The sequence below is a fragment of the Cynocephalus volans genome, chromosome 14 (genome assembly GCF_027409185.1).
Source record: "Cynocephalus volans isolate mCynVol1 chromosome 14, mCynVol1.pri, whole genome shotgun sequence".
Taxonomy (NCBI): Eukaryota; Metazoa; Chordata; class Mammalia; order Dermoptera; family Cynocephalidae; genus Cynocephalus; species Cynocephalus volans.
The window spans coordinates 15551080-15564453 of NC_084473.1; the positions used below are offsets into that span (position 1 = coordinate 15551080).

Genomic DNA, 13374 nt, shown 5'->3' on the forward strand with positions numbered 1-13374 from the left:
TTTCACACACTCAGGAGTATTCCGGAGTCTCTGACTTGGAGCAGGCAGGGATCGTCTTTCACTCTGACCCTATGTGGGGGCTGCGGGTTTGGCTAAGGAACCAAATGTTTTGGGTTCACTAAGTCCTCAGCCACATTACGCCTCGAGCATTTTCTTCTCACTGGCAAAGTTGTGTACTTTAAGGCCCCGGTGTCCTTGCACCCCGCTCACTGGGACCTTCCTTGCTCAAACCTCTTGCTCTCCAATGAGCCCTCCCCGTGGAAGGCGCCTGTCTTTGAACTCAAATTCCTGTTTATTTTTGGACTGGAAACTAGAAACTTAGAATTCCCCAAAGCCATAGGCTCAGATTCTTCTTTTGTATGATAACCTGTGGAACTTACAGAATGGTAGATTTGGGAAATGCCCGTGAGGGGAGAACCCGACAGATCATTTCATCCAACCGTGTCACGTTACTGATGGGCAGACCTGGTTGAAAGAGGAGAGAGGGATTTACTTAAGGTCACCACTGTTTTCACTCCCATGCAGCTCTCAAGAACATTAGTGTGCGTGGTCTCCTGTAGGAAATGAAGCCTGAGGATAAGAGCCATTTTATTAGACACAGCCTCAAGTCACTGATGGTTCCGAGAAGTCCCAAGCCGTGTGCAGAGCCTTGCAGCAGCTGTTAGAAATCCCGTCTCCATTGTCAAGTGTAGTGCTGAGATAAAGACCATTCATTATGGAATCAGAGTGAGGAAAAGAGGAGTCAATGCTCGCCGTCAACAAGGCTCTTGCTGTCCCCCAGGGAACAGCAGGGTGGCCCCTCGGGAAGCCTCCGTACAGATGGCCTCCGTCTCTGCCCACCTTGCTCAGCTCCTTTCTCCCAGGAGAGGAGCAGTGTCATCTGGGTGGCTCACTCCAACTAGGACACCGTCAGCAAGGCCTTGGGAGGCCGCATGGTATATAGGAGCGTGGTTTTGGCCTCAGATAGGTTGGATTTCACACCTGCTTCTTTTCATTTTGGGCAACTTGCTTAACAACCCTGAGACTTAGTCTCTTCAATTTAAAAACGGGGCCATCGTATTTCCTTTCTAGGTTAGAGGCATGACAGGACATGATGTACATAAGAGTGTCTGCTCTGCCTGCCTGATTCACACTTGGTGCTAGCCAGGTTATTATCACTGCCACTTCCACACAGGGTTTGTAGTATTTGGCGCTATTGGCATTCTTTGTTGTGGTGCTGTGCTGTGCATTCTAGAATGATTAGCAGCATCCTGACCGCTACCCACTAGATGCCAGTAGCGTACACCCCCCAAATCATGACAATAAAAAAGTGTCTCCAGGCATTGCCTGATGTCCTCTGGGGAGCAAAATCCTAGACTCCCCCGTCCTGCCCCAGTTGAAAGCCTCTGCAGTAGCATGGCGTGCCGAAGACAGCACCTGCCATCATAATGCAGTGGGAAGAACATGGATTTTGAACAGACTGGTGTGAGCTTAAATCCAGGCTCTACCAGGTAGTACCGTGTAGCCTTGAGCAAGACCTTTAATCAGATCCAGCTTTGTTTTCTCATCTGTAAAATGGGCGTACTACTGACTCTACCTGTGTGTAGTTGGTCAAATGAAATGATTTATGTGATGGTGTCAGGCCTGGAGAAGATGCTCGATGCGTGTATTCTGTTTGTTTTCCTCCATGTGGCGCTCATAGGGCTCCGAAGGCATCGAATCTCACACATCGCTCTGTGGTTGCAAAGGAGTGGGAATTTCAGAATGCCCAAATCCAAAGCGTCAAATGAGAACTAGAACGAGGTTTCAAATGTGTAGAATCTTAATTTTTCGTTCCACTACTTGAAATGCTGATTTCATCCGTACATTCGTACGTGTTGTGCATTTGTTTGCATCCATTTGGTAACTGTGTTATTTTCCCCCTGTAGCCACACAAATAATACCTCTCTGTTTTTATTAAAAAATGATTCTCTTATCCTTTAATCAATTGCTGTTACATCTGAGTTAAATTTTATCCTCACAACCAGCCAGGTCAGACTTGTCCGTGGTGAGGGGAAATGAGGCCCAGAGAAGGGAGGTGAGTTCCGTGAGCTACACAGCACCCAGCAGCTCGCTGGGCCCAGACCCATGTCTGCTGGCTCCTAGGAAGTCCTCTTGCTCCTGCTGCCACAGGAATTGGTGGTGGCGGCCGTGATGGTGCATGTGGGACAGCCATGGTGGTGGTGATGAGGGTTTGGGGAGGAAGAAAAGAGGGTTTGGGTGTGAGTGTGTGGGGGCTCCGTAACAAAGCACCACAGACGGGCGGCTTAAGCAGCAGACATGTATTTTCTCACCGTTCTGGAGGCTGCGAATCTGAGATCAAAGTGTCCGCAGGGTTGATTTCTCCTGAGACCTCTCTCCTTGGCTCAGAGATGGCCTCTTCTCCTTGTGTCTTTACATCACTTTCCGTCTGTACATATCTGTTTCCAAACCTCCTCGTCTCATGAGGACCTCAGTCATAACTAGATCCAGACCCACCCGAGTGACCTCATGCTAAATTAACTGCTCCTTCAGAAGCCCTGTCCCCAAACAGAGTTCAGTCCTGAGGTACCGGGGTTTAGGACTTCAATCTATGAGTTATGGGGACATATTCAGCCCATAACAGAAAGGCAGGAAGGGGTCTGGGCACCGGGGAAGACACTGGAAGAAGCTGAGGAGGGAGACCCCGGGGCGGAGAAGGTGTGGGAGACGGGATCGGCGGCTGGAGCGTGGCAGGGCCCAGCGGGTGCGGTCGGGCTCCTTTCCCCTGTCCCAGCCTGCCCACTCCGGGTCCCCTCCTCCCCAGCCACTCCTCCTCGGTCTGTTTCTCTTCCCTCTGCCCGTGCCTTTCTCTAGCTCTCTCTTTCTGCTGTCTTTGATTCTGTTTTTCTGGAGGTTCTCAGCCTCTCTCTCTACAAGAAAACAGAAATCTAGAGGGAGTTAGAGTGGGACGCAGAGGGATTTTTGTGTATGATTACTTTAGGAAGCTAGCCCAGGTTTTCCTGCAAACCCACTGTAATGAGTGCTGTTCTGTTGACAGACAGGGCTCCCCTTCTCCCCACAATCAGCACTGAAGCTGGATCCACTGAATGTGCCTGTCTGTCCCATGTCGTTGGTCCTTTTTCCTTGGCTTGGTCTCTCAGACATGTGGGGACCATGACAGCATCGTCACTCCCACCCACTGTCCTGCACTAGGGCCAGCACACCATCTCTGGGTGTAAAGGAAGGATGACTCTGTCTGTGTCTGCCCTGGCTGGGCCTTAGGTGTGACCTCAGCATGAGCTGTCACAAGTCAGAGTTGGCAGGGAGGCATGTGACAGCCGCCATCCCTGCAATACGCATGCAGTGCCCCGCTCTCCTCCCACTGAGACCATCCTGTGCAGGTCCCTCTCCTCGTGTCTGTGTCTTATGACTCATAGAGCAGGACATGCAGCTGGCCATGGGGCGGGGCATGGGCTGCTGTGTTCTGCACCCAGCACCCAAGCCCTGGAGCCAGATTTCCAGGCACATCCCTGAGACAGGAGCAAGCCTTGAGGGGTCCTTTATTTCCTGGACTTGGTGCCCAGAAGGGAGAGAGCGTGTCCGTCAGGTGAGAACACAGACATCTTCAGGGAAAATGTTTGGGCTAGGCCCAAAGGGCTTGGGATCTCCAGTCTGCCAAGAGAGAGAAGTGGGGAGCAGAGAGTGAGAGAGAAAGCCCTGTAACTGGAAACTGGCAGGGTGTGAGCAAAGATTGGGAGAGGGGCCTGTATTCCTTTCCCAGGGCTGCCAAAACAAAGTACCATGAACTGCGTGGCTTAAAACAATGGAATTTTTTTCTTTACGGTTCTGAAAGCCAGAAGTTTAAGATCAAGGTGGCACCTCTGACGGCTCTAGGGGAGAACCTGTTCCACGACTTTCTCTTAGCTTCCGGGTTGCTGGTGATCCTTGTCATTTCTTGGCTCGTAGCAAATCACCCCAATCTCTGCTTCTGTTGTCACATGGGCTTCATCTTGCTGTGGCTGTTTCTCTATTGTTCTCTCCCTTTTTATAAGGACTTTAGTCATATTGGGTTTATAGTCTACCCTACTCCAATCAGTTCTCATCTTAACTAATTGCACCTGTAACAACCCCTTTTCCAAATAAGGTCACATTCTGCAGTTCTGGGAAGGATGTGAATTTTGGCAGAACATTATTCAGCTCAATCCAGAGTCTAAGGGGGCCAGGTGGCTGCAACCTTGCTCAGGCTTTCCTGGGAATTCAAAAATAAAGTGCTGGGTGACATAGTTGAAACTGCTGCCAGGCAGACGCGGGAGTGTGAGCTTTCCCAGGCAGCGAGTGGTACCTGCATCCTCTGTCCGCCTCCACAATGGGACAGACCTTCCGAGAAAGGCTCTGGGGCAGCAGTACTTCCTTGTGATTCTTCATGAATGGTAGGAGCTGGGTGGGAAGAAGGGGATCAAAAAGCCATCTATGCCCTGAGCTTTTGCTCAGTGCTGGCCTGCAGGCCCAGGAGGCTCTGCGGGTTTGGCTGGAGGTGTTTTCTCACCAGTCTTGGGGGAGGGAAACTATTTCCTGACATGAGAACAGTTCTGGCCAAGGCCAATGTGCTGCTCCACTTTCCTGAGCAGCCTGGGACATTCACCAAAGCTTACAGCGTTTAGTGCCTTGTAAGCATCGTGGAAGGGTTGAGCTTTGTGACGCTGGGTGACTCTGGGTGAGACAGAGCCTCTCTTGGGCCTCCCTAGTTTGAGGCTTCTGAAGATGACTTCTGAGACTCAGGTATTAGAATCTTGTATCATGTGACAGTACAATTTTTCATGTGTTACATGCTTTAGTTTTACACAGTCCTTTTATACATTTGATCTTATTTAATCCTCTCATTCTCGTGGAGGCAGTAGACAGGTGTAATTTTCATGTTTCACAAGATAAAAAGCCTGAGGCTGAGTGACTTGAGCAGGGTCCCACCACTGAGCAGGTCAAAGCATTGAGGTTAAGCCCTGTAGTGACTCAGTCCAGGTTCCCAGATCCCTGAATATTTCCATGTTAATTGATTCATTGGACACCTCTGTGTTGAGTGCCTGTTATCAGTCAGGCACTGTTCTCATCACGGAGGTCAAGGAAGTTAAACTGACAAAGTCTCTGCTATTTTGGAATTTACATTCAGGAGGAAAACACCAAAAATAAGCAAACAGATGGTATGTCAGATAGGGAAAATAAGGCAAGATGAGAGGAACAGGGACCATCCCAGAGCCAGAAGGGGACTGCTGATGGTACAGAGAAGACATGTCTGTGACTATCTCTCTACTAAGGTGATATTTGAGTCAAAACCTAAAGACTGCAAGGGTACAAGCCATGTGGCTGCACTAAGAAAAAGCATGCCAGGTGACGAAGGCAGCAAGTGCAAAGGCCCTGGGGTGCGAGCAAGTCTGATGTGTTCATGAAACACAGGGAGGCCAGTGGGCTCACATTTAGATTCTATACCTGAGACCTCTTAAGAAAACAAGGAGTATTTTTTACCACCCTTTCCAAATACCATATATTTTGAAAATATAAAACATCAACCACTGTTTTAAAACTGAACAATCATAAGATGTCCATTGCCCTCTGTCACTCCCCCTGCTTGAGACTTGGCTGTGGTCCATCCTATCAGAGGATGCCAAATCCTGATAAAGGATTTCTGGGAAGTTCTGAACAGAGGACAAAAGGGAGACCAAGCTGGATGGGGTGAAGCTCCTTTAGCTGACATCATGAACAGGTCATGAATGCCTGTGGATGACAATCACCAGAGCAGCTCTCTAGGAGAGCTGACCATGAGCCTTTGCAGTAGATAACAGATGGCAGCTTGGCAGGATGAGTTAGCATCCCCCAAGGCTGGGCTGGAGGAGGGAATTGAGCCCCACGCTAGAAAACTCCCTGGGTCTGTCCTGGTCTAGCTGGGGTCTTGGACACTACAGGCCTCCTTCCCCTTCTTGGAGCAGAATTCACTGAATTCACACATTTTAACACTCTCAGTGCTGTAGTGATGCAGGATTGAGGAAGAAATCTGCATGACAGCAATCAATTAGGAATGGACAAATATTTACTGGTCCCTTCCTGAATGTCACACCTTGAGTGTGGAGCTATGAGGGTTACAGAAATTAATAAAACCTGGCTGTTTCTTTCTTGAGGCTTATGGACTAGCTGGGGAGACAAGATTTATGTTCAGAAAAGGTTAGGTAACATGCAGGAAAGTCCACGAAGCAGTTTCAGTTTATAACTCATTTGTCTGACTGGTGATTCTCAGCTCTGGTTGTGCTAGGGAATCTGGGTAGCTTCTAAATGTACCTGTGGGATGCACTTACCACGTAATGCCAAGAGAAAGGACCTGTGTGTGTCCTAACCCTTGGGGTGGGTGGAGTGCACTGGAGTGCTTGAAGGGTGACAGACTTTGTGGGTGAGAGAGGGCCTGGGATATCAAGTCCCACAGATAAGGAGGGTGAGGACCAGAGGGGATGTTTCTTGCCTCAGGTCATGCTCAGAGTCAGTGTCAAAGTGGGATGAGATCACAGGTGTTCTATTGGGCCACCTCATGCTCCTCTGGGCCTGTCTCTTGTCTCTGAAACTTTTTCATCAGTTCCTGGACATCGCAGCTCCTTGAGTGCCAGATGAGCTCAGCATGGAGTTCACAGGTCTGTGGCTGGAAGGTGGAGGGACTGCTGACTCCATCTGCAGATGGGCTGAGTCCTTCCTGTGCCACAACCCAGAAAAGAGGTGCAGGTGCTGGGCCAGAGTAACTGCAACCAGTCGCTTGGACAAGGATGGATTGGGGGCCAATGACAGTCCCAGCTGACACCATGGTGCTGACTTTTTGTGAAAGTCAGGCCAGAGCAGACACAGTGAAAGTTAATGATTGTGTGAAGTCTTTCCTCTGAGTCTGTAAAGCCCAACTAAACAAGCTCAGATGTGGGTGCGGGTTGGAGGGTGTGAGCATGACCTCCTCCGGCGGGGGCTCCACCTAGCTTGGAGCCTGCTCCAGTGTCTGCTACTGCCACTTGCTGAATGGTGTGCTTTGGAGCGCAGCTGGATGGGACTGAGTGGCCTCTCCGGTCCCAAGCTGCTCACAAACATGGCCCGGAGCAGGAAGAATGCACAGGGCTTCTCCTCTGAGCCAGACCCCTCCTCTCCTTTCTCCCTCCTCCCCTTCCTCCTCCTCTGTCTCCACCTGTTCCTCCTGCACCAGGGAGCTCCCCAAGGGTACTCAAATGTGGTCTGCAGGCTCTTGTCATTGAAGGAGATCTTCGTCTTCTTTCTAGAGTAGTGAGCCTTGGTGAGGCAGAACTTCTGCAGGGCCAGGGAGCTGCTGACCACCTTGGTCTCATACATGGTGGGGCAGAACTTCTTTGGCATGGTTCCCAGGGTGGTGCAGGACTCCAAGTGGCTACTGGCCTCCTCTTCCTCGGCCTCCCATGGCTGGGGCTCCCCGTTGGATCAACAGAGGTGCTGCTCCTGCAGAGTCCCTGACTTCCTCTTGGGCACCACCATGAAGGTGTTACTGCCTTAGCTAGAGGCTCAGCATGTGCCTCGGGCTAGCAGGGTGCAAGTGGGACCAGGGAGAAGCACTACCCCTGAGCAGAGCAGTTTGGCTTCTCGGGGGTCCTCCTCCTGAGTCCACCTCATTGATGAAGGTGACGGGCAGCCCTGGCCTCCCTGGCTCCTGGCTATTCTTGGGCAAGCCAGAAACCCTACAGAGGATGGTCTCTGCCACCAAACAGCCTGGTCTATGACAGCAGTGGCTGGCCTGGGGTAGCCACCCTCCTCGGCAGCCCACTGCACCTGGATCCCCAAGGGGCTCCTCCTGAGGGCAGGTGCACCATCTGCTCCAGGCCCCAGCTGGGTTCCAAGCTCCTGGCTCTGGGAGGCCCAGCCCACCTCTCCCTTCAGCAGCTCCCCAGACTGCCTCCCCTTGCAGGGAGGGGCCCTGGAGGCCTTGCCCTTGGGGACGAACACAAAGGAGTTGTAGGAATTCACTTGGAGGCTGGCCAGGGCCTGAGTCTGGAGGTGCCCCAAAGGGATGGTATCTATGTAGTCATATCTTGAAGGAGTTGGTGCTGTTGGACGTGGAAATACAGGGGCGAAGGAGCCTGGAAGAATTTGGCCAAGGGTAGGCTCAATTATATGAGCCTGCTGTATATGAGGGCACTCAGTCAGCTAATGAATTTCAGGCTGCATTAGTAGATTCAGTGTCTAGAACAAAGGAGGTGATGATGTTAGCCAATTCTGTGCTGGTCCGTCCACTTTCGGAACATTGTTTTCATCTGTTCAGAGGTAGCGTGAACAAGTTGAGAAAACAGGGCCTGGGGGGCAAAGAGACACAAGACATTTCTTTTGAAGAACTTTCGAAGGAAGTGAGGCTCTCGTCCTAAAGCTGAGGAGGTATAGCAGGAAGAGGAGATCTGACTCTGAATACCTGGCAGGGGGGTAGGGAGCAGCTGTGCTTTGTACAGGCTCAAGGGAGAGACAGTTTAGAGTTTAGTCTATGGATTGGCTGCCTCTAATGGGAGTGACTTTCATGTTCCTAGAGGCAGTCATGTGAGGGCTCAACCATTAAGGTCACCAGAGATGGGATCACTCCAAATAATGATGATAACAGCAATGAGAATAATAGGTAACATTTGTTAGGTGTTACCACATGCTTATGTGCACATTACATTAACTAGATTTTTCCAACAACTTTATTAGGAAATGTTATTATTATCCCCATTTGACAGATGGGAAAACTGAGGCACAAAGGGCGATTAAATTGCTCAAGGTCCCACAAGGATCTGACCTCAGGTGGTGTGGTTCTGGGGTCTGAGCTCCTGCAGCACATGAAGAGGGTCTGCGGAGACTTCTAAGGTTTTTCCCATCCCTGAGACCCTGAGGTTTTAGGGAGTTCCCTGCTGGGACCATTCTCAAGTATTTACTTCCTTGTGGTCTCTAGGTCAGGCTCCGTGGACACTGCTGACTCATTCTTTCCCAGCTGTGCAGGCTGGGACTGGAGCCAGCCAACTCGTCCAGCCCCGGTGGCAGGTGCTGGCTGCTGTGGTTTGGCTGCAGGTCAGCTGCTGGGTTGAGACTTCAGAGGCTGGCCTGTGGGGAGGATGCAGGAATCCAGGCTCCGGGACCTGCAGAGGCAATGGATTTGGGGATAGGGAAGAACTGCAATCCAGAACCCAGCAAGGTGGACGTGTGGAGTTGAAAGGCCCTAAACAGACTTCTCTCAGTGCCAGGGTGTGGTGAGCCTCCTCTGGGGGCTGACCTGGAGCTGCCAGCAAGCCTCCCTGAATTATTCATTCAGTTGATATTTAATAAACACCTTCGTGGTGCCAGGGAGAGTGCAAGGGAGAGAAACTGTCTCCTGCTTCCCAGCTGCCGCAGGGACCGCTCCCATCCAGAGCTTCTCAAAAGTACTCCAGAGGGGAGCAACCCAGCAGCAACTGCTGGGGACACCCAGGCCCCACCCACTGCCCTGAGGACTGAAGGGATGAATTTCATGGTGCATGGGTGTCCCCCTAGAGAAGCTCTGCTTCAAAACCCCCAAGTGATCATGTTCCTCTTCAAATACTCCTGTTTGCCTGGAAGCTAAAACCTGAGCTCCCCAGATGGGTAAACTGATGCCCCTCAGGGTCTCACCCCAGTGGATACCCCCAGCCTGTCTCCTGCGGGACGTGCTTGGGCTGTATCAGCCTTCTGTAACCTGCTGGGACTGCCCCTGCCTGGGACACCATCCCCAGTTCTTCCCCTGCCTAACTCCAGCAAGCCCTTGGAGACTCAGCTTAGCGGTCACCTCTTCCAAGAGTCTGTCACCTCATCATAGCACTTACGTGCACCCCTGTGATCCCTGGTTGGCTGGTTTGTATTCCCTGAGGACAGGGCTGTTCCCCTTTCCTGGAGCCCCAGCCCTTGCAGAGCAGCTGGACAAAATCGCAGGCTTGATCGGTGACAACTCGTCACAGCTCTCCAGCACCATTCGGTTTATCCTGCATTTCACGCTCATTGTTGCACATGGGTTTATCGTGTTTCTTGCTCTGTCGTCACTGAATGCTCCCTCTGCGTGGCCCACCGCTGGGCACAGGTGGGCAAATGGAAGACGAGGTTGCCAAGGATGAGAGAGAGGTACACGTGGAAACTAAAACAAGCCTTATGCTTCTTTGCCATTTGGAGAAGCAGACATTGGAAGCTGTCACTTCCAAGGTGGAATTCTGGGAGGGGCTGGGGCTTCCTCTTTGCAGATACTTGATCTCAGGGCTCCTTACCTTCTAGGCACTTCCCTTCAGTTCTAGAGTGTAGTATCCTGATCCCTGGCCCCTACGGTCCCCCAGTTCCCACTAACTTCTAACTCTTCCGACCCCACCCACTGGCTCTCACCGTCCTGCCTTTGACCAGCTTATTTCCTCTGCCTGAAACCTCGTCCCTCCACCTTTCCCCTTTATCCGCCCAGTGTAGACGCCCCTTGTTCCAGGCGACCATCTCCATCTCCTCCCCTGCAGCCTCCGGCGTCCTTTGTAAAGCCCTCCTCCGACAGACGCCTTTCACTCATCTCTAGTCACGTTTGAGTTGGGCTTCCTGTGCTGGACTGTGATTCCAATGAATTCAGAGTTAAGGTCACATTTATTTCTGTGTCCCTGAGTGATACCTGTTATGTAAAAAGGTCTCCGTTGGGGAATAAATGAATGAATGAATGAAAGAGTGGACTGAGTTCTTCTCAGCTTCTCCAACAGGGCAGAAAGGAAATAGCACAGGAGACCTACACTCTGTCTCAGTAACATGCATAAATGACCCACTCTCTGGGTCACACGCATCTACCTACCAGCTGTCTGCCTCTTACCTCTTCTTTCCAAAGAGAAAACAAGGTTTCTATGATCCCAGCTCAGCTGCTCCCAGGGGCTGAATTACCTTCCTGTCAGAGTCCCTTTCTCATTGCTCCAGAGGGAGACAGCATGGTGTGACCATTCGGTGGCCTGTCCACGTGGTCTGGTTCTAGGTGCCAGCTGTACAAAGTCATTCCCAGTAGGATTTTAATCTTCTGGCATCTGCAGCCCTTATAGGCATCGTGTCATGGTGAGGACAGGCATTATCATCCTCTCCATTTCACAGAGAGGGAGGACACTAAAGACTGGGGCAGGCCCAGACCTGGTGTCTTCAAACCAGCCCAATGGATCTCTGCAGGGTGGCCTCTTCTTGTTAATTCAGGACTTTAAAGCCAAGAAGATCTTTCTTATCCTTTCCAACCAGCTATGACCCAGATTTGTATCTTCCTTTTCCAAGTGTCTTAGAAAAGAAATATTGAGAACTCAGAAGCTCCTTGAGGCTTCTTACCTGAGCTCATCAACATCTTTCCCCCGTTTTTTCTGACAACTATTTGGGATGTTTTGAAGCCTCACTTATGGGCAGCTGCAATAGCTTTATTTGAATGGAGCTTGTGGGCGGAATATAAAGCTATATGACCTGCTCTCTCCTGGCGTCCCCAGGGCCTCCTGCCTTCGGGGGGGGAGGGGTTGTTCATGAAACCCCCTTCTTTTTTGGTATTGGACACTTGGATGAGAGAAGGATAGACAAAATCCTGGCACCAAACAAATGCAGACAACCAAACCCTATTACTCCTACTAATTGAGAAGGAATTCCGTTTGAGTTAGTGATTCCCAAACTCGTCTGATGATAAAACCTGCTTGATCAGAGCCTTTGTGAGGAACCCCCCCAAATCTGCAATTTAAAAATAAGAGCCCCATCCCCAAATTTAATCAACAGACAAGACCAGGAGGAAAAAAACTTTGAGCTATAAATTCAATTCATAGCACCTTCATCTTGGACTTGAGATCCTCAAGGAACTCATAGCAATGATTTGATAAAACTAAAATGTAAGGAGCCCAGAGAATGCAAGAAAATGCTTCAAAAATGATGAAGGTTTTCCACTTGTAATTTTAATGTTATTTGTTTATTATTTTACAGACATTTTTATAGCACTTGCTATGAGCCAGACATTATGCTCTACAAATATTTGCTCATTTAATCTTCATGGAACCTGGCAGAGGTACAGAGAGGTTAGGTCACTTGCTCAAGGTCACACAGTGAGAAGTGGTGGAGCTGAGGCAGGCTCAGACTTGGGCTGTCTATCACCAGAAGGTTTGATCTGAACCACAAAGCTATATGTGTTTTTTAAAACTCTCTTTTCACTTGGCCACAGAGCAAACCTCTCTTCATAATCATTGTAAAGTAAATGATCAAACAGCCGTGTCTGAGTGATTTGAAATACTTCGCTGTTGGGGTCCAAATTAGCAATCCTGTTATTGTATGTAGGGCCCAGTTTGACTTTCTCTTTTGATGGAAAAACACGCCTATTGTACTGGCAATCCCAAATGCTGTGTGGAAGCTTTAAAGGACAGATTCAAACCCCTTTGTTTCTCACTCCAAATGTTGAAACAAACCTAAGGGCTCTGCTGGTTCCTGACAGATTTGAGTCTCTCCGCATTTCAAATATTTCAGACCAGCTTGGGAGCAAACACATGATAGTCTTCTTTCTCTTGTATGGTTTATTTTTGAAGCATGCATCTGGCTGCTTTTTTGTTCTCCAGAAGGAGGAGGGAAGTTGCGCTAAAGCAATGGCCCAGGCGTTGGATTCCAGCTTCTCCCTGCAGGCAGGAGAGAGCTTTGTTGGCTTGAGCATAAGCCCCAGGGAATCCTCTGACCTGCTGGGCTCCTTGCACGTGGATGGGAAAGACGATGTTGGGGACTTGTATGTGTTCACCTTCCCTGAGGAGCAGTCTAGTTACCCTCTGATTGTCCCCCATCATCTCAAACAGAACCCCTTTCTGGCTGAGAGAGCCCGTTGTCAAAGTGCCACAAGCAGTAGTGAGCATTTGCTATGTGTCAGACTCCGGGCTAGACAGGAATAAATGCTACTACGAAGTAGGCATTATTATCCCCTATTTGCAAAATCAGAGACGGAGGCTCAGGGCATCTAAGTATTCTCTGTGCCCAAGGCCATGCAGTTTGTGCTTTGGGAAGGGAATTGGAGACCAGGTTGGGTGCCTCTGCATGCTGCACCATGCAGGGTAGGTAGCAGTCATTCTTCTCACAGCACCAGCTAGTCTTTGTAGGCGCAAATGAGCAACAAATATGTATAGCACAGCTGGGAAAGACTATGGGTAGGCTGAGAACTTGTGGCTTGACTGTGTGTTGCTTCATGATTTTCTTAGAGGAGCCTAAATCCTGCAAGAAAGTGCAAGGTGTGAAATTCAAATAGCCTTTTGGAATTACAAATATACTTACACTAGTGGCCTCCATCAAGGAAGAGCATGTGACTTGAGACAGATGGTTGATGGTAATCACATAGCATCCCGCGGTTGCTATTTTCCCCAAGGAGCTGCAGCTGAAACG

The 13374-nt window shown here is 50.1% G+C and overlaps 1 pseudogene; it reads right to left on the reverse strand.

Moving 5' to 3' along the window:
* Positions 1 to 6835: 6835 nt before the first annotated feature.
* Positions 6836 to 13374, reverse strand: part of LOC134362466 (taperin-like) — a 41749-nt pseudogene continuing 35210 nt past the window's right edge.